This window comes from Phalangium opilio, unplaced genomic scaffold (assembly GCF_054372755.1).
Source record: "Phalangium opilio isolate 3A_F unplaced genomic scaffold, DU_Popi_V2 ptg000032l_1, whole genome shotgun sequence".
Lineage (NCBI taxonomy): Eukaryota > Metazoa > Arthropoda > Arachnida > Opiliones > Phalangiidae > Phalangium > Phalangium opilio.
Genome location: NW_028324159.1, coordinates 6,866,656 through 6,887,730, shown reverse-complemented (window position 1 = coordinate 6,887,730; position 21,075 = coordinate 6,866,656).

Sequence of the window (21,075 nt, the reverse complement as noted above, 5' to 3'; positions counted from 1 at the left end):
GGAAAGGCTAAGCGTTGTGCTTCCCGCTCGGGAAAATAACCTATTCGTTGTATGAGGTAGCATTCCTTAATGTAAGTTTTCAATTTTTAACTTTAACCGCAGATTGAGAATGCCTCGAATCTTTTATCGAATAAACATATTTTTAAGTTCACATACACCAATTTTCATGCTTTAAGCCTCAAGTGCATGATTATTTCAAGTAGCAACCAGACTATTAAAAAATGTGATACCAGGTGAAGTTCCCTAAAAATGTTACTGTTTTTATCATTTTATCAAAAATCATTTTGCCGATTAATAAATATGAATTACGTTGATAGAGTTTAACTATTTTTAATTAAACGGGGAGTTATCCATGTTCAGTTTCTGTGGTTTTAATCGAAATAACATCTAATTATTGCTCATTACAAAAGTTAGTCAACATAGCACATATGTTCCATATTTTTGAAAGTTGGGCACTCATGCTATTCGGAAAGACCATATTTAGCAGGTTATATTTCTTAACACTTCTTATAACTCGGTCAACCTGAATTCGTACACTGGCAATATCCCTGGTAGGATTTTCTTCCTCTAACGATAAGTGCTTTTTGTCGCCTAAGAATGGCGGAATATTAAGTCCAATATTTTTGTCCTTCAATAAGTTTCCTAAAGTAAAGCCACGATCAGCCATGACACTGTCTCCTGGCTCTAGTAAGTCTACTATTTTACTTTGGTCAGTAATTTCGAGATCTGACATCCGACCTGGCACAAGCTTCGAAACAAAATTTACAAACCCATTTGGGTTTATTCCAATTAAACCCTTTGCTCTACTGTGGTGCTTGTATGTATCACTCTGTGTTGTGTAATCATTTGGTGTTTGTATAAACAACTCCGTACAATCAATAATAACTCGAGTTTAGGGATACAATTTTTTGACCTGTTCAGGCATCGCTTCATCAATGAGTTGTCTCGAGGGCCATTTTTTTAACTGTCCTAACCTTTTATCTAGTAGATCGAACCAAGTTATACAATATTTGGACACTGTTGAGACTGAAATTTGAAATCTGTATGCTAAATCCTTTTCAAACACTCTTACTTTTAATCGGCAGAGGACCAAGGATAACTGATCTCTGTAATCTAGTGCTAGTGGTCTTCCGGAACTATTTCGTTCTGTTTTTCTTTCAGCCCCTGTACTCTTATAATGAGTTAATGATTTTAAATCTGGTTCAATGAATTCATAGAGATCGTTAAAATCTTCCATTGTATTAAATCCAGTATAAAAATGTGGCATAGAGTATGAATTGGAAAGCGAACGTAGAGAAAATTTCGTATTTTTCGTTAAATCTTTAATACGATCCTTTAAGCTTTCGTTCCCAGTTTCAAGTTTACCAATTTTTTCATTTAGCTTGAAAACCTCTGCTTGAACCTGAGATACCTTTATCTGCGATGCTTTCAGTTTATTTTCCACTTGTATTATTTCCTTTCTCATGGCCACATTTTCTTGCTTCAATTTACCATAGCCATCAACCATGTTAACCAGCATTTCAATAGTTTTTCGTTGGTCATGTATGATTTTGGAAAGATAATCGTAGTCTTGGTGCAGGTTATAATTGTGTTCTGCATTTACACTCATGTCCATAGTTTCAGAGGGCAATACTGTGGTCTGAATGTCTATACCCACAGGAATGTCTTCTTTTGAATTTTCGAATACAACTACATAATTTGCTACGTCACAAAACGAATCTTCCAAAACGGTTAAATCAGGCTTGGTTTTATGATAACACAAGCGATGAATGCTGGATAGCACAACCTTTTCCCGTGTACGTTGAAATGGTTACCACAAACCGCTTAGTGTCGCATTTCCAAGTTCTATTTTTCTTACCTTAGTATGCCATGGTTTTTTTCACGTTCGCGACTGATTTGAGCTTGTTTAGTATTATCCTCTATAGCCTTAATCCACAACTTTCGCTGTGTGACGTCTCAGAAACAGTTCCACGTGACCAGCCCGACTTTGTGAAATCACCTATTTTCGATTTTGATGGAATGCATTGTAAATCTACTGTTAATAAAACGCTACTAAATCATCAAATAGTGTATTGGAGAAATCTGGCTCCGTGGAAGCTTGTGACATAATCTTTCTTTCAGCTGGCGTTAAATTCTGAGAGAGCGATTGCTCTCTTAGATAAGACCACATACTGCGTTTAATGAATAAGGGTGGTTTTTTGATTCGATGTAACTTTTTTCCTATCACGCTTACTGCTTTGAAAACATTCCACTGAACTAAAATTCGGTCCCTTAATATGTGGTTAAAATTTCAAAGAGATCCCTCCATTAGTTTTTATTATAGAAAATAAAGTTGCTAAGGGTGGTTTTCATTTCCATAAAAAAATTCAGACATTTTGGCAAAAAAAGGGAAATTTTCCCATAGGAATAACATGGGAAATGTTTGCTGTGATAGCCAAATGGTCTCGACCATTTTTTCGATAGGTCTGAAAATGGTTTTAAATGAAAGGTTGAACATTTTTCTGGTGCCTTTCGAAGTTTTATTGAAAACAATTAATATTAAGTATTACTTTTTGTACTTTTAAGCACATACTTAAACTTACGACCTTTTATTCTGTTGGACTTACGTGTTATAATCCAAGCTAAAATCAAAGAGAAACGTACTGTTGGACTTACGCTGTTTTACCGCTAATTGAGCGAAGTTTTTTGTTTGCTAAATGCGTCGTCCGCTCTGTTTATGGGCGAGCTTAAGGCGAATTTTTTCACTTTTCATCTAAAAGAAGGGGTTAATTAGTCCCAATTTTATTTTATTCTCGTAAGTTAAACTTCATTATAATTTAATACAAAAGAATTTAAAGTTAAGATTTAGCCGATAATTTTTAAATTCACTGATTTCACTAAGCCTCGGTCAAAAGTTCAAGACAGGCTGATTGAATGTAGACTAGAGACCAGGCTGGGAAATAAGGATATTTTTTAAACTAGTCCTTTGGACCAGTGACCCCCTAGTGTCTGAAATAATTAACTGGTCTCTGGACTGGTCCCAGCCTTTGCTCTCCAATAGATTTGCAATTAATAAACTGGTCTCGAGGACCAGTAACCCCCACTTATTGAATTAAAAAACTAGTCCAAGCAATTAATAAACTGGTTTTGGACCAGAGGACGTGTGCTATTTCCCAGCCTGCTAGAGACCAATTGGCCGTGTTGCGTTCGTTTTAAGGTGTTTCACCTGGTGCCATTGGCCAACGATAGCCGCTAATTAGGTAATTTGTTTAAATTAAATCAATTTTTGTTGTTTAAAGTAGATCAATTTTTGTTGTTTAAAGTAGATCAATTTTTGTTGTTTAAAGTAGATCAATTTTTGTTGTTTAAAGTAGATCAATGCAAACTACGCACAAGGGTTCGTTCCCTGGTTTCTCGACTGGTGCCGTTACGAATATTAGTTTTTTACTGGTAAAATAAATGATAGATTCAATCACACTATCACTAAACCCTGTCACCAAATCAACCAATATTTTTAATTCAGGTCCTTCCAATCATTTGTACTAGGTAACAATTGAATTATTAATTATTTTGCGCTCATTCTAACGTTACCTAAGAAAACAATAAACAATGGCCAGATTACCAACGATAAACGCTACAGAGATTATATCTGGTGCATGCGGTCAACGGTAACCACTGCGCAGATCATTTTGTTTGTTTAAATTAGTGGTAAAATAAATGATAGATTAAATCACACGATCACTAAACCCTGCTGACAAACCAGGTTTTTATCCCGGCTCTTGCAATCATTTTTATTAGGTAACAGTTACGTTTTTAATTACTATTTATAACCGCTATAATTTAGAATAAAGGTTTTTGTTTAAATTAGATACATTTTTGATGTGTAAAGTAGATTAATTCAAACTACGCAGAAGGGTTAATTCCCTGGTTTCTAGACAAGGGTTACCGCTACGAAGATACGTTTTTTGCTGGCAAAATAAATGATAGATTCAATCACACTATCACTAATTCCTGTCATCAAATCAATATTTTTAATTCAGCCTCTTCCAAGCGCGAAATTACAAATTAAAGGGATGTACAGTGTGTTAATTAATATAAATTTTGGATAAATATGTAACACACTATCATTAGTAATTTCTGAAGAGAGGAAAAACGGTTGAAATTTTTTTTTAAATTTAAAAAGCAAATTTGGCTCGGAAAAAACGGTTGAAATTTTTTTTTAAATTTAAAAAGCAAATTTGGCTCGGAAAAAACCCAGCGCCAGAAGCCTGTCTTATAAAATTTTCACAAGATGATTCGTTCAAGAATGTCTAGAATTAAGTCGCATAGAAGTAATAAATATTTCACCTAAGTCAGCTGAGAGCTGACTTGGCCAGGCAGGGCATAGCCCACTCGATCCATGCTCACGGACGCTGCTCTGCATCTTGCGTAGTGTTACGCGTGATCTAGTGGGCTATGGGCAGGGTAAAAAAATACGGGGCTGCCAGGCTGTCTCTTACACAATAATGATACAGGGCAAATGACCAGTTTAAAAATAAAACCACGGGACCACAAAGAAAATGCAAGGGTAACCAGAGTCCAGACATTAACTCAAAAAGTTTAATTGTCCAATTCCTAAGTTTAGCAGACGACGTGGTCAAATATTATTATATAGCGCGAGCAGCTTGCGTCCATGAGCGCGGATCGAGTGGGCTATGCTTGCAGGAAGAAACTTTGTCTCAGTTACACCAAAGAGAATATAGGGGAGGAGTTGAAGATCCCCCGCTCCACAAGGCTAAATTACATTGTTGCCCCTAAATTATACTAGTGGTACGAGGGAGTTTCCGGCTCAGTCGCGCCACCTACGATACCGTTAAATGTCTCAAACGGAAATGCCTCGGTACTGCGCATTGAAGATGGAGCCTTCTTCATGAAATAAGTGTGGCAATACTCTATAAATTTCCGTTGCACATTCTCAAGTTTGACCAGTAAATAGTGGCCACAACTGCCCGCAAGATATTCGCGACTAAAACCAACGCATTTATGAACCTAATCACTAAAATCTAAGCCTTTATCAATGATTACGCCAAGATCTTTGACAGTGGTCCTAAGGGGTATTGGTGCACCCTCAATGCTGTAAACAATGAGAATTTCCCTAGAATACCGCCTGGTAAATGTAACGTGCGCGGATTTAGTTGGATAAATTGGGAGGTAGTGATGAGAGCACCAACTGGCTATAGAGTCGCGGTCAAGTAATAATGATAAAAGGCTTTGTTTTATTGGGAAGTACCTTTAAGTTCCATCTTATTTACAAAGGTTTCCCATCGTTAAATTAAATCATTAAAAATTTTTACTAAGCATTTACTAAAAGATTATCTTTTATATATTTTGCAAGCTTTGTTTTTAAAGCATATCTTGTTTTATCTGTTGGTAGGTTGTAGTGCCAGTGTGTTTGACGCTTTTATTCCGGAACCTCGAGGGAAAGTCTTCGATATAGTAGTTTATTATACTGTGATTACCGTTGCTCATTTGGAAGCATTCACTGATAAATTCTGGGCAGAAAATATATTGGACTGAACTAATGTTTGCCACTGTTCTAGCCTCAGTTAGAGAGGAGTATTTTTGAAATTTCGATACTATTTTATACATTTGTTATGTGCAGCTTCTAGTTTCATCTGATATGATTTCGAGTTATTTTGATAGAAGATATTTCTTATTGTAGAATCGGTTTTATGTATGCATTATATAAAATTCCCAATGCGTTTATATCTAAGTAGTTTTGCAGGGGCTTGAGCGTTCATATTCTCGAGCTTATCTTCATGATGACATAGTCTGTTTATTCTGTCCAAGTTAGATTCTCGTCAAGCCAGAGGCTCAAGTATTTGTATTTTTTGACTCTCTTAATTGTGCCATCGCATAAGATTTGCATGTCTGATTCCATTTTTTGTGATTTCCGATCTGGTAATATAATCATGAATTTGGTTTTATCTAGGTTCAGGATCAAACCTTTTCCGTTTAGACTTGCCTTGATTCTACGTATATATTCTTCGGTATCGTGTATCAGCCGCTTAGTATCATTATGGCCAGCCGTGATTGGAATATCATCTGCATAGTCGTTTGCAAAGGACTTTAGGAGTGTTTCATGCATTCGAGACGTATATACATTGAACATTAGGGGACAAAGGACACTTCCCTGAGGCACTCCGTATTTGACGTCTTATAGTATAATTCGTTGTTATAAACTGTGTGTTTCCTGTTTCCAGATGTTTGTCGGATTTTTGTGGTCCTCCCCCAGTTTGATATTAAAGTAATTTGTAAAATTTCTAATCTTAACATGAATTATGATGATATAAATGTATACTTCCAGTATAAAGGTACAATAGTGTCCATTAACATAAAATAAGTTCTATAAATGGTTAATTTCAGGTAGAGATCTTGATGATTTTAGGAGTAAGGATCGAAAATTAAGAAAAAAAATGAAATAATCGGTATGTCTAGTAATTAATTAATTTACTACTAGTTTTGTGTGCCATTGCAGTGTAAATTATTGATGATTTCTATCTTTACCTTCAAAGGAGCTCAACCAGAGAAGTCAATGAAAAATCCTTCAAGTACAATTCGACCTGGTATTCTGATAATTTATCAAGTACGATTCGAACCGACACCTCGGAAACCTCACCAAGTCCAATTCTAGCCAACAATCTTTCAGAAGGATGCTATCTCGTTAAAATGGTTGTTACCGAAAGGGGTGTAGTTACAATTGTAGCGTTACTCGGCGCGTTAAAAGAGGTAGATGTTCCTTCCTCATAGACCCACCTCTTTCAAATTCATTAATCCTTAAAACAATCAAATCTTTTTGTAAGTCTATCGAAACATTAAATTAATGAGTTAAATTTTATAAAATACCAAAATCAATAAAAAATATATATTATGAAACAATACTGTTGTGTTCCAGTATATACCTATTAACTAATATTAAATTTGAAGTACAGTATGCGAGAAAATTACACAAAAAAAAACAAATGAACGAGAAACAAATAAATAAAGATTACATGCAAAATGTTTCACGTTCTTTCGAAAGGAGTCCCAGTAGTGGCGACTAAAAGCAAACCAATGCTAGAAATAAACTTTACGCGAGTGAAGTTGCATCACCCACAATTATCCGATAGTCAATAAATTTTGTTTCTTTCTCTTCATTAATGAAAATATGTTTATCTTTAAAACGTGAATAGTTTCACGTTGACACAAATTTTCGGATATTTATTAAGGTCAAAACATATTCTAAATAACCAATTTCGCAAAAATTGAAGTATTAATTTCTTATAATAATTTCTAAATCGTTTGCCCAGATTTAGCCCCCCCAACAAATTTGAAACCCTAGTGACGCTACTGGCTGTTTACCACCCCTTCCAAATCTCCTCATATCACCATAAAAATAATGTGAAATTATTATCGGTTTCAAACAGTGTATTCCCGATCTTATCAAAAGCGCTTTCAAAAGAAATATAAATAAAAAACAAATTATTCAAAATTGGTACGCATACCCCACCGAAAAACAACATCTTAAATATTCATTTTCTCCAGGCGATTCTTATCATTAAAACATTGCCAATCTACTCATATTCTGTAAACATTTGAGCCACCGAGTGACTACAAAGAGTAATAGGTATGTCTTTGTATTAAACCGAGACTTGAACCCAAAAACATAAAGTTCTGTTCTGTTAAAATTCTGAATACAAGCGTAGTGATCTTCCATTTATTTATGGTTCCACACATCATTGAAAGACAATACAGGACTTAATATGTTTTTATCCATGCTAAAGAAACGCCTATATAACCGTTCAATCAGCCTCCCTCCCCAGACTCGATTTTGATCCCGAACACAACGCCAGCCCTCTACAGGTCCAGACTTACCAATAAATTAACAAAACCTTACGAATTCGGAACATTGTCTTTAATAATTATCATGAAAAAAGCTACTCAAAATATTTCCAAATTGCATTATCCTTCAAACACTGCGTCATTAATATCTCACTAGCCATACTTCTTCGATTAATCTTTGATATGTGTTAAGTTTTATCACCCACGCTTTCCTAGTTTGATATTAATTTAAATATTTATTTTTCCCATTAGGAAAGCGCTCACATATTTTCATGGCATCCAATATTACCCGTGTTTACAAATTAGGCTCATATTTCCAGTTAAGCCAAGACGCAGAGGTAATTTCAAATAGTAATCATTATCTGCTTTTCACATAAATTTAACACACATAACTAGGATTTATACTCGGAAAGCGCATTAAGGCCCCTCAGAGGGGGGGATCGACTAATCTGCTGAATGTCTGAACGTCTGAACTGCTGAAAATAGTAGAATTCCTACTATAAAATTCTCCCATCCTACCAAACCGTAAACTGTCTGAACCTTTTTGACTATTTTGCTGAAATGCCGAATTCTGAACAGTGAACATTGAAATTATAGTAAGAGATCGTCCGAACCTATTTGACTATTTTGATGAAATGCTGAATTCTGAACCGTGAACTTTGAAATTAATGTAAGATAGAGACCGTCTGAAATTTTTTGACTAATTTGCTGAAATGCCGAATTCTGAACCGTGAATTTTGAAAATGAAGTAGAATGGAGACCGTCTGAACTTTTTTGACTATTTTGCTGAAATGCCGAATTCTGAACCGAAATTAATGTAAGATGGAGACCGTCCGAACTTTTTTGACTAGTTTGCTGAAATGCCGAATTCTGAACCGAAATTAATGTAAGATGGAGACCGTCTGAACTTTTTTGACTAGTTTGCTGAAATGCCGAATTCTGAAAAGAAATTAATGTAAGATAGAGACCGTCTGAACTTTTTTGACTATTTTGCTGAAATGCCGTATTCTGAACCGTGAATTTTGAAAATGAAGTAGAATGGAGACCTCTGAACTTTTTTGACTATTTTGCTGAAATGCCGAATTCTGAACCGAAATTAATGTAAGATAGAGACCGTCTGAACTTTTTTGACTATTTTGCTGAAAAGTCGAATTCTGAACCGTGACTTTTGAAAATGAAATAGAATGGAGACCGTCTGAACTTTTTTGACTATTTTGCTGAAGTGCCGAATTCTGAACCGTGAATTTTGAAAATGAAATAGAATGGAGACCGTCTGAACTTTTTTGACTATTTTGCTGAAATGCCGAATTCTGAACCGTGAATTTTGAAAAAGAAATAGAATGGAGACCGTCTGAACTTTTTTGACTATTTTGCTGAAATGCTGAATTCTGAACCGCGAACTTTAAAATTAATGTAAGATAGAGACCGTCTGAACTTTTTTGACTAATTTGCTGAAATGCCGAATTCTGAACCGAAATTAATGTAAGATAGAGACCGTCTGAACTTTTTTGACTATTTTGCTGAAATGCCGAATTCTGAACCGAAATTAATGTAAGATAGAGACCGTCTGAACTTTTTTGACTAATTTGCTGAAATGCCGAATTCTGAACCGTGAATTTTGAAAATGAAGTAGAATGGAGACCGTCTGAACTTTTTTGACTATTTTGCTGAAATGCCGAATTCCGAACCGTGAATTTTGAAAATGAAGTAGAATGGAGACCGTCTGAACGTTTTTGACTATTTTGCTGAAATGCCGAATTCTGAACTGTGAATTTTGAAAATGAAGTAGAATGGAGACCGTCTGAACGTTTTTGACTATTTTGCTGAAATGCCGAATTCTGAACGGTGAATTTTGAAAATGAAGTGGAATGGAGACCGTCTGAACTTTTTTGACTATTTTGCTGAAATGCCGAATTCCGAACCGTGAATTTTGAAAATGAAGTAGAATGGAGACCGTCTGAACTTTTCGACTATTTTGCTGAAATGCCGAATTCTGAACTGAAATTAATGTAAGATAGAGACCGTCTGAACTTTTTTGACTAATTTGCTGAAATGCCGAATTCTGAACCGTGAATTTTGAAAATGAAGTAGAATGGAGACCGTCTGAACTTTTTTGACTATTTTGCTGAAATGCCGAATTCTGAACTGAAATTAATGTAAGATAGAGACCGTCTGAACTTTTTTGACTATTTTGCTGAAATGCCGAATTCTGAACCGTGAGTTTTAAAATTGAAATAGAATGGAGACCGTCTGAACTTTTTTGACTATTTTGCTGAAATGCCGAATTCTGAACCGAAATTAATGTAAGATAGAGACCGTCTGAACGTTTTTGACTATTTTGCTGAAATGCCGAATTCTGAACCGAAATTAATGTAAGATAGAGACCGTCTGAACTTTTTTGACTATTTTGCTGAAATGCCGAATTCTGAACCGAAATTAATGTAAGATAGAGATCGTCTGAACTTTTTTGACTATTTTGCTGAAATGCCGAATTCTGAACCGAAATTAATGTAAGATAGAGACCGTCCGAACTTTTTTGACTATTTTGCTGAAATGCCGAATTCTGAACCGTGAATTTTGAAAATGAAGTAGAATGGAGACCGTCTGAACTTTTTTGACTATTTTGCTGAAATGCCGAATTCTGAACCGTGCATTTTGAAAATGAAGTAGAATGGAGACCGTCTGAACTGTTTTGACTTTTTTGCTGAAATGCCGAATTCTGAACCGTGAATTCTATTTCATTTTCAAAATTCACGGTTCAGAATTCGGCATTTCAGCAAAATAGTCAAAAAAGTTCAGACGGTCTCTATCTTACATTAATTTCGGTTCAGAATTCGGCATTTCAGCAAAATAGTCAAAAGAGTTCAAACGGTCTCTATCTTACATTAATTTCGGTTCAGAATACGGCAATTCAGCAAAATAGTCAAAAAAGTTCAGACGGTCTCCATTCTATTTCAATTTTAAAATTCACGGTTCAGAATTCGGCATTTCCAGAAAATAGTCAAAAAAGTTCAGACGGTCTCCATTCTACTTCATTTTCAAAATTCACGGTTCAGCATTCGGCATTTCAGCAAAATAGTCAAAAAAAGTTCAGACGGTCTCCATTCTATTTCATTTTCAAAATTCACGGTTCAGAATTCGGCATTTCAGCAAAATAGTCAAAAAAGTTCAGACGGTCTCTATGTTACATTAATTTCGGTTCAAATTTCGGCATTTCAGCAAAATAGTCAAAAAGGTTCAGACGGTCTCTATCTTACATAAATTTCGGTTCAGAATTCGGCATTTCAGCTAAATAGTCAAAAAAGTTCAGACGGTCTCTATCTTACATTAATTTCGGTTCAGAATTCAGCAAAATAGTCAAAAAATTCAGACGGTCTCCATTCTACTTAATTTTCAAAATTCACGGTTCAGAATTCGGCATTTCAGCAAATTAGTCAAAAAAGTTCAGACGGTCTCTATCTTACATTAATTTCAAAGTTCACGGTTCAGAATTCAGCATTTCAGCAAAATAGTCAAAACCGTTCAGACGGTCTCCATTCTATTTCATTTTCAAAATTCACGGTTCAGAATTCGGCATTTCAGAAAACAGTCAAAAAAGTTCAGACGGTCCCCATTCTACTTCATTTTCAAAATTCACGGTTCAGAATTCGGTATTTCAGCAAATTAGTCAAAAAAGTTCAGACGGTCTCTATCTTACATTAATTTCAAAGTTCGCGGTTCAGAATTCAGCATTTCAGCAAAATAGTCAAAAAAGTTCAGACGGTCTCCATTCTATTTCATTTTCAAAATTCACGGTTCAGAATTCGACATTTCAGCAAAATAGTCAAAAAAGTTCAGACGGTCTCTATCTTACATTAATTTCGGTTCAGAATTCGGCATTTCAGCAAAATAGTCAAAAAAGTTCAGATGGTCTCCATTCTACTTCATTTTCAAAATTCACGGTTCAGAATTCGGCATTTCAGCAAAATAGTCAAAAAAGTTCAGACGGTCACTATCTTACATTAATTTCGGTTCAGAATTCGGCATTTCAGCAAAATAGTCAAAAAAGTTCAGACGGTCTCCATTCTACTTCATTTTCAAAATTCACGGTTCAGAATTCGGCATTTCAGCAAATTAGGCAAAAAATTTCAGACGGTCTCTATCTTACATTAATTTCAAAGTTCACGGTTCAGAATTCAGCATTTCAACAAAATAGTCAAAAAGGTTCAGACGATCTCTTACTTTAATTTCAATGTTCACTGTTCAGAATTCGGCATTTCAGCAAAATAGTCAAAAAGGTTCAGACAGTTTACGGTTTGGTAGGATGGGAGAATTTTATAGTAGGAATTCTACTATTTTCAGCAGTTCAGACGTTCAGACATTCAGAAGATTAGTCGATCCCCCTCTCAGAGAGGTCCGCACTTCTTCCTAAGTTCCATCCAATGAATTTTCATACTATGTTTTCTAAGCTCATGAAATGCATCCTTCCCCATTTCAGAGTATCTCTCCAAAATGGGAAAATGGCGTCGCCTTATCGAGTCAGCAACGAAGGAGTGACGTCAATCACGTGAGTAGTAATCTTAACTTTCTCGTTATCAGTTTGGGAAGTACACATAGCGGTCGTTGTTTCTTTTTCAAATGTTTTCTTGCCTATCCAAAATACTGATAAGATAAGTTGGGCCTTGTTTAAAATAACCTCTGATAATTTGTTGCTATTCCCAGAAGCGTTTGAAAAGGAAAGAATTTTGAAAGCCACCCAACTTGAGTTTTTTGCCCGCGTCAAATATGAAATTATTAAAGAGGCCTTAGTATGAGAAAATCTGTAGAGAAACTTTTTTCCATTAGAGATAGATGATATATTTGTTCATTATCATGGTAGAAGTAAATCTGCTTTGTTTACATAATCTTCTCCCGTTGAAAATCACCAATGAACACAAACTCTCTAAATGACGAATAAGTACAACATCTTCATACCAGGTCAAAATAATAGACTTAACGTTAGATGTACTTCAAACGATTTTGCTAAAAAAATATAGGATCAGAGCATTTTAGGTTCAACGTCTCTGGTGTCAAACGACCCAAGATGGTTCTGATCGGTGCAAGGCACTAGGATTGTACACATTTTTGAGGAAGTTTTCAACTGTCGTTTCTATGCTAGTTTTTCATAAAATCCTTTTTGTCACCGAATTATTAAATAATCAGCTTCAGTCAACCAACCTCGATTTGTCTCAGGCTACAATGGTGTTACAAGCAGTTATTGATACTCTGAAAGAGTTCAGAAGTGAGAGCGCCAATAATTCTATTCTTGATGAAGCCAAAAAATTGGCAGGTGATCTTGACATTCAAGTAGAGTCTGAATTAACTCCAGTAGCCACGGGTTCCAACACGGAGCCTGCTGCAAAGCGAGGTCGACCAAAACGAAAAACAGCTTTACCGAAAGCAATGAGAAGTTTCGTAATTACCGAAAAAACCAGACAAAGAATAGACGAATCCAGCTCATCTTTAAAGTCCGGAAGTTACTACGCCACATTGGATAGAATGATTAATGAAATGGAAGTGCGATTTATTAGCTGAAACAACACTGAAGTTCTCGAAGCTATATGTGCAATGTCCCCTTTACTGATGACTAAAGACATGGACGATTTTTGTCTTCTGAACGACTGGGTGGATTTTGCTCGCAGAACAATATTGAAGTTCCTAAAGCTGAAATACTAGTTGCTAAAAACTATTTGCGAAACCTAAAAGAAGATGAACGTCCAGGTTCCCCAAAAAATGTTTTTCCAGGATTGTGCAAAATGTGACAAATTGCTGTAACCCTCCCAGTCACATCCGTTGTATGTGAACGCTCATTTTCTTTACTGAAGCGAATTAAAACTTACTTAAGAAATACCATGGGTCAGGTGCGACTTTCATCATTAGCTATCCTAGCAATTGAAAGAGAAATATCGCAAAACATTTTGTATTGATTGTATTATTGACCAGATTGCGTCCACGACAGATCACTCAAGACGAGTAAAATTCCTTCACCCATTATTGCACCATAGTCATTAAATTCGGTTCCTTACTCTTTGTCAATAAAAGTTTGTATATCTTTAAAATGCGAATTATTTCACATTGACACCAATTTTCGGATAGTTATAAACATCTGCACATATTCCCACGAACAAATTATGCAAAATTGAGTAATACATTTCATATAATAACTTTCAAATAGTTTGCCCAGATTAGCCCCCCCCCCAAATTTCAAACACTAGCGATGCTACTGCTGAGATGCCGGGTTCGATTGCGTTGGGGGTGGCTTCTGAAGGAATTTTAATTCGCGTGTATCTTCCCACAAGATCAATTGGGGCATCGAAAATCGAAATAGCATATTGTGGTCATGTTTGTGTAATGATAAGTGGCTTACAAATCCTTTGTAAATATTGGTTGAAAAGCAACTTGTAACTGGGCACTTGAACATCGTTGCATGATTCTGTATCAACATTTAATTTGTCAGTGAAACTTATGGGGTTCAGTTCGGGTCATAATTTATTTTTCTAATCACTTGGGTTCAGACTTCATCCTCCCTTTCTTTTCACATGTCCCGAACACGTTTATTTTAAAATGGGCAAAGCACCCTTTTTCTATATTCCGTGTCTATTCCATATTGGTGAGAAAGAGAGTGGCGTCCTTCGGTGGTCTGTGGCTACCGCGTCCTATAATTATAGGCCCATACTTTAAATCTTAGTTTTTGACATTTTCTTATCAAGCATTGAGGTTGCCAACAAAAGATATTTGCCAGGGTAAAAACCTTAACTTTGTACGCGGTTTACTAGCGTGGAGAATGGAATACATTTTCCAGCCAACTGAACTTGACCGCGATTAGCCAGGTTCTATCCACAAGGTCATTTGTGAGTGGCCAGGCTCTGTTACGTCAACAAACTGAATAATGTGATTGGTGAATGAAAACGATTAATCCAAGATGGCGGACATATAAAAGGTGAAGCTGCACCGCAGAGTTGGGCTTTTTGTTCTTACTTAGAAGAAGAAGAAGTTCGGAATCTCTTGACCCACTACTACGTGTAAGAGCAAAGTTGAGCGCGCTCTGACTTAGAATTTTGCAAAAAAAGGGTTAAGCCCTCTCACCATCTCTAAAAAGAGAAAAAGAGACTACGCGAGGCGCGTGAGACAAAACGCGTGTATCCGCGACTACTGTTGTCGTAACTGTTGATTGTCGTAACTTGGCAAAGTATTTGTTTTGATTTACTTTAACCAAACGTTATTTTCTTTAAGGACCTTGAGCCCAATTTGTAATGCACATTTTATTTTAAGGGCCATGAGCCCACGTGCATGTGCATGTTTATGGAAGCGTAAATAAGTAGTTAATTACTATTATTTTATTGTAAATTCAAGCCTAATGTGCTTTGAATGGGTGTAGAGCTCGGCATAATCTATCCATTATCCACAAATTGGTGGATAACCGATTATTTATAAACCACCTGGTTTAACATGTAAGGTCTGTGGATAATATTCGAGTATGGATAAATATAAAATAACGTGTATAATGGATAGATAATGCCGAGCTCTAAATGGGTGTGTGTTTAAGCCTAATGCGCTTAAAGATATCTATAATGTAAATCAATTCTAATTTGCTTAACAGTATCAATGCAACACATTATTATTTTTTATATTAAATTTAATTCAAGTTGGCTGCATTCTTTAGGTTAAGCCTATCTCCAAAGACATCCCTAGCCATTTTCATTTATTTTAATAATCTTCAGAACGTCGCTCTACCCAATAGTGAATTGACGCGAGTTACCCGGACTTAAATTTGAGTAGGAATTCAAACCATAACTTTCTTTTAGCCATACTTATATATCTGAGCGAAATTAAAATAAATAAGCTACAAGGGATAAAATTCTGGTTACAAAAATTATTTTCAAACTTTACGATTTATCATTGTTTTCGAACTTCTCAAATAAATGCTACTTGCCTCATCACTTCATTCTCCCTTTAAAACTAAATTTTATGCCAAATTTCTTGGGTTTTCCTCGAAATTTATATATATATCATAATGGACGAATATATTTTATTGTTTGATTTTAAAGTACGTTATGGTTCTAACAAATGGATTATTACAATATCAAGCAATCGTTTTCTAAAATGGTTCAAGTCAAAAGACCAAGGGGGAATCATTTTCACGCTGCAGCCTCTCTTAGTGATTTCTTTAAGGGAGAGCGAAGTCCGACAAAAAGCTATTTTCTAGCCACTTCGTGTAATGTATATCTACGATGGGGCTAATCACAAGAGATGGAAGTTGTGGGGGTGGTTTTTTCCGCAATTTGGTATGTGCCTAGGGGAGCCAATGCCACAAGAATCTGACGTTTCATGTATTATCGCGTGTCCATCTCTCGACTAATTATTTCCTCGTTTTGCGTAATTTTCTACTAAATTATTTTTCTTTCTCTTTCAATCGTTTACGAATCAGGGAGGGTTACGCGTCGAGGGGCAACCCACTAAATCATTGGCAATTTTAATGACAGGATATGCGTTGAGGCGCTACTCACTAAATCATTGGCGATTTTAAAAGGGAGTCAAGGGATTACTCAAAAAAGGTGGCTAGTTTTATGAGCCCAACACTTTGGTCATCTTGTTATCAATTACTAAGGCTTAAGATAACAAATCAATAATTAAATCACTTGCTATCGGAATTAATTCGACCTATAAATTAAATCTAAAAAATATACTTCAGTGAAATAATAAGTTTTAGCATTTCAAAATTTAAACCGCTTTTTATTCCAAAGCACCCGAATAAGTAGAATTCTGAATTTACGAGTATATAGGGACTTGGCAATTAGGGGGTATTTCCAGAGAGGAAAGAAAGAGGGAGAGAGAATCAGTATAGGCAGCCGTGATCCATGCGTGGTGAAAACGGGGGTAAATCTACGGTACACCGAGGTTCCCATGCGCTGCTTTCTCGCGCACAGTTGAGGTACGGGATGACAGAGATAAGGCGAGGAGGTCAATGCCACATGCGCAAAGGACTAAAACTAAACGACGAAACGTACCGAAAATTGTTTTTACTACCCCCTATTTTTCCATTTTCGGCGGATTTTATAAAGCGCGTTTCTATCTCCCTCTTTCTCTCCTCTCTGGTATTTCCACCCTCTGCCGCCATTATGGTATTCCTTTTTTGCAGAGTGGAAGCTATTTTTGCCCTTCTTCTGACCCCCCTTCTTGTATACTTTCTACCTAGAGTGGTACCTACAGTGATTTTGCATGACATAGTACTGCCAGGTCCCTATTACACAAAATTTATTTAAAAAATTAAGTAAAACTTACTTTTGCATCACTCATGACACTAAAATGAAGGCTTCGTACGTCTCTTTAAAATTACAATTCTAATGATGGACGAAAAACTAAATTAAGACATGGTCATTAACTAATAAAATAATTAACCATTTTAATCGTTTTAAAATTAATGATAACGTTACAAAGAAAGTTATTAAAACGATGTAGGTATAGGTTTAATTTTGATAAGTCTAACATTGAAATTAACCCATATTTAAATAAATAAATCCTCAACTATAGGCTATTACACGTACTGTACATCAATTAAATCCAGATTTTTAATAATGGATATGACTGTACTGTACGCTTCCAACTAGAAATTTAAATCCAAAAAGCACTCCTGGCTTAATAATGTGATTCCTTATTTACAATGCTAATTGAGTAATGTAATACCTCATATATTCTTAGCATTATTCAGCTTCAACATAGAGACCATTTTTAAGATTAAAGTATGGTATTATTTATATTTCAAAGATTTGTAAGGAATCTTCAAATTTTATTACAAGTTTTCAGTAGTAGCTTTCCTCGACGCTTGAAGAATGAAATGCCCGTTTTCGTTGAAGGTTTTTTATCCTTGTGGCAAAATATCCATGCAACTTGATGCAAGGTGCAAAAATGGGTTTGAAACCAAAGAGTATAACGCCGGTATTTAGCTTTTTGTATTATGGAGCCTGACACACCCGTTCATGGTAGCTATTTTCCATCTCTCCTGGCTTTTACTGTGGTACTATAACACTATTATCCCCAACCAAGGAAGGGAGCAAACCTAAGAACCTCTCGTGAAATCTCCCCGTTCTTTGCACTGACCCGATTGAAAGACTGGTGCTTAGTTAGAGCTTGGCATTATCTATCCACAAATTGGTGGATAACCGATTATTTATAAACAAAGTTGTGGATTATAATACGATTTAACATGTAAGGTCTGTGGATAATATTCGAGTATGGATAAAGATAAAATAACGTGGATAGTGGATAGATAATGCCTAGCTCTATGCTTAGTTGGGGGTAGGAGGGTCGATATTTACTTTGGACAAAGACAGGTTTCTCTGAAAATCCACAATAACCCAACCCCAAATGGAAAATTTTGTGAATCATCTCATTTTCTATTAGAAACGAAAATGGTGTAAAATAGCAAACAAGTTCTCCCAAAGAACCTATATACCAGGAATGGAAAGTGGGTTTGTTGTCTTGCACCGCCGTAGTGTGACCCAATAAATAATAATGAATAAATATTTTTCTTCTTCATTTCGCTTAATTTGGGCCCGTAATTAATTTTGAACAAAATTGAAAATTATTCAACTATTTGGTTCCACAATAACTCTCTAAAAGCCTTTCCTGTTTTGAGAAAAATATTTGTTCTTAATAACTCGCGTTAAATTAATATTTTGGCCCTTAGGGTCATCATTAACTCTGACAAGTTATACTGATAGGTCTTTCAATAGTTTGGAATGCGAGGAATATACCGATCTAAGTGTTATTATCATACGACTAATTGTTAATAAGTTAAATAGATAAATCACTAAGCCTAACCAAATTTTCAGTTGTAAAAATCTGAAATAATGTTCAGTAAGCCACCTCTACGATTCTTATTAAGCTATATTAAAAAAAACACACTTTTCGAAGTCTGCTAAGATGCGAAGAGTTCAACTATGTTAAATTTAAGATGCTGCGTTAAGTCGCTAATCGTAGTCCGATTGGTTAATAGACATATTTGATTTGGCGACTTTCTTGATCTAATACTTAAAGTGTAAATGATACGCAAGTCTCTTTTACCTTCTAATTTATAAGGGTGACCACATCCTACGATGCCTAAAATGTAGCGTAAATGAACTATACTCTCGCGAAATCAATGAAGGTTCTAAGCTCATTCTCCCAGATACGCCACCAAATGAATGTTGACGTAAATTTAACTTACTGCAATTGTCGTCGCGTTTATAGCAGTTTCTTGGGCGTACCTATATTCAAAATAGTAATTTTTTAAATCGACGACAACATTATGATTTGAAAATTAAAATAATCACCTGTATTTAAAATATCGTTTATTTCCAAGAAATGTAATTTGGTTCATTGTCATTTTGGATAACACGTTAATCCTAGCGAGTAATCAATGCGAAACCTTCGAAGACTGTAACGAGTTGCTGAGAGATTTGGTCATTGTTTATTCTGTCCTGCCGCGGAAAACAAGAGTATTTTATGGTAGTAAATACGAGCTTTTGTATTCCAAGGTTACCAACGTTGACTGTTAGGCCAAAGTTTCAAAGCACTTTTTGAAGTTAGGTGCGCCGAGGCGGGTGAGGGAGAAAACCTCACCGTGCTTGTGCTCGGATCACAAAATGGACTTCTTTGCTGGTCCTCATTAGATTTACTGTGTCCACGTTCAATTTCTCGGGTCATATTTTTAGTTTAGACCCAAAGTTTCGATATAATAATAATATTAAAAAAAACATACTCCAGTATATTGAGATTAGAATCGGTAGCTCGATGAGGAAAGTTTGAAAAATACGACCATTTAATATTATGAAGAGAAATCAATATCAGGAACTAAACTTTTATTTCACTCTTGTAAACTGAACTTGCTTACATCGCTCTTACACAATTAAGGCCGGACTTTCCGCCGTAACGCTGTCGGGGTATATATGTATGGACAAATTTAGACGTAACTAAATTTTCGCGTCGTCTGCTTCACTCGCTCGTTTGACTCCGTTTCGCGGTTTTAACCCGTCAATTGATGATGGTTACTTGTTTCGTTTGCAAGAAACCAATCACGGAAATCCAGCGACTATGTCGCTGCTCTTCCACTTGCGATGAACCTCTACACTTTTGGTGTTTCTCTCCGGGCATTGCGTGTGAGGTTTGTTCGGCTTCCAAGCCACCTGCTAGGACGACTAGATCGAGCACAGCTGCCAGCTTGACTACTGTTGCTTCGAAAACCACCTCAACCGATTTGGTTTCGATGGATGAACTCGCCAACACTTTATACCATCTGCTCAGTGTTGACAGTTTAACAAGGGACAAGGATTGTGTTTTGGATCTTCTATTGACCAAAATTGACTCCCATCAGACTTTGGTTGGTACCTATTAGTCACAGATAGATCGTTTAGAGGCCAAAGTGGCTGACATTGCGTTGGACAACGAAAACCTTCGCACAGAGCTTAAAGAGGCTCGTTCACTGGTCACTCCGACTGTTGGTCTGGATAAAGGCACTGTCCCATTGCTTTTACTTGAACCTTTGGATGCGTCACTGTCCGCCACAACAACAGTTGACGAGCAACCGAAAGCACGGCCGAAAAATGCCATATCGATTGCCGCTCACGCAGCAATATCTCGCACCTTTGGCGCTCAATCGAATCAGCGCAAAGTTACGCCTGTTAAAGCAGGATCTTCGGACGACAGCTGGATAAATGTGGCTAAAAGACGGCCTGTTCGTAAAGCTATCTTTGTCAGTCGATTGGAGAAGTCTCTCCTTTCAGAGGCGCTGACTACAATACTTGTGGATCGCCATGACATCTCATCGGCTCAATGTGACCGCTTGAAGACAAAGAATCCCGATGCTGATCATTCCTCGTTCCACGTCAGCTGTGATGCTGAGGAATTCGAGCGCTTGTGCGACCCTTCTATTTGGCCAGTTGGATGTGTCCTTAAACCGTTTTATGGCAAACTTAACGATGCTCAAAAGCATCGCACGGAACTTATTGACACTAACACAATTGACAGTTCCACTGTTTCAGACTAAACTAACATTACCTCGAGCCATATTTGTGTTCCTATTGTTGATTTTGTACATTGCCTTAAAATTCTGTTACTTAGCATATTAGACTTAATTCTTTTGATTTGTACTCCCTAACATTAACTGCGGCATTTTGCTTGGTTTCCTTTTGTCTCTCTAAATTTAAATCACACCGGAATTGTTTCACTTATTCTTAATCT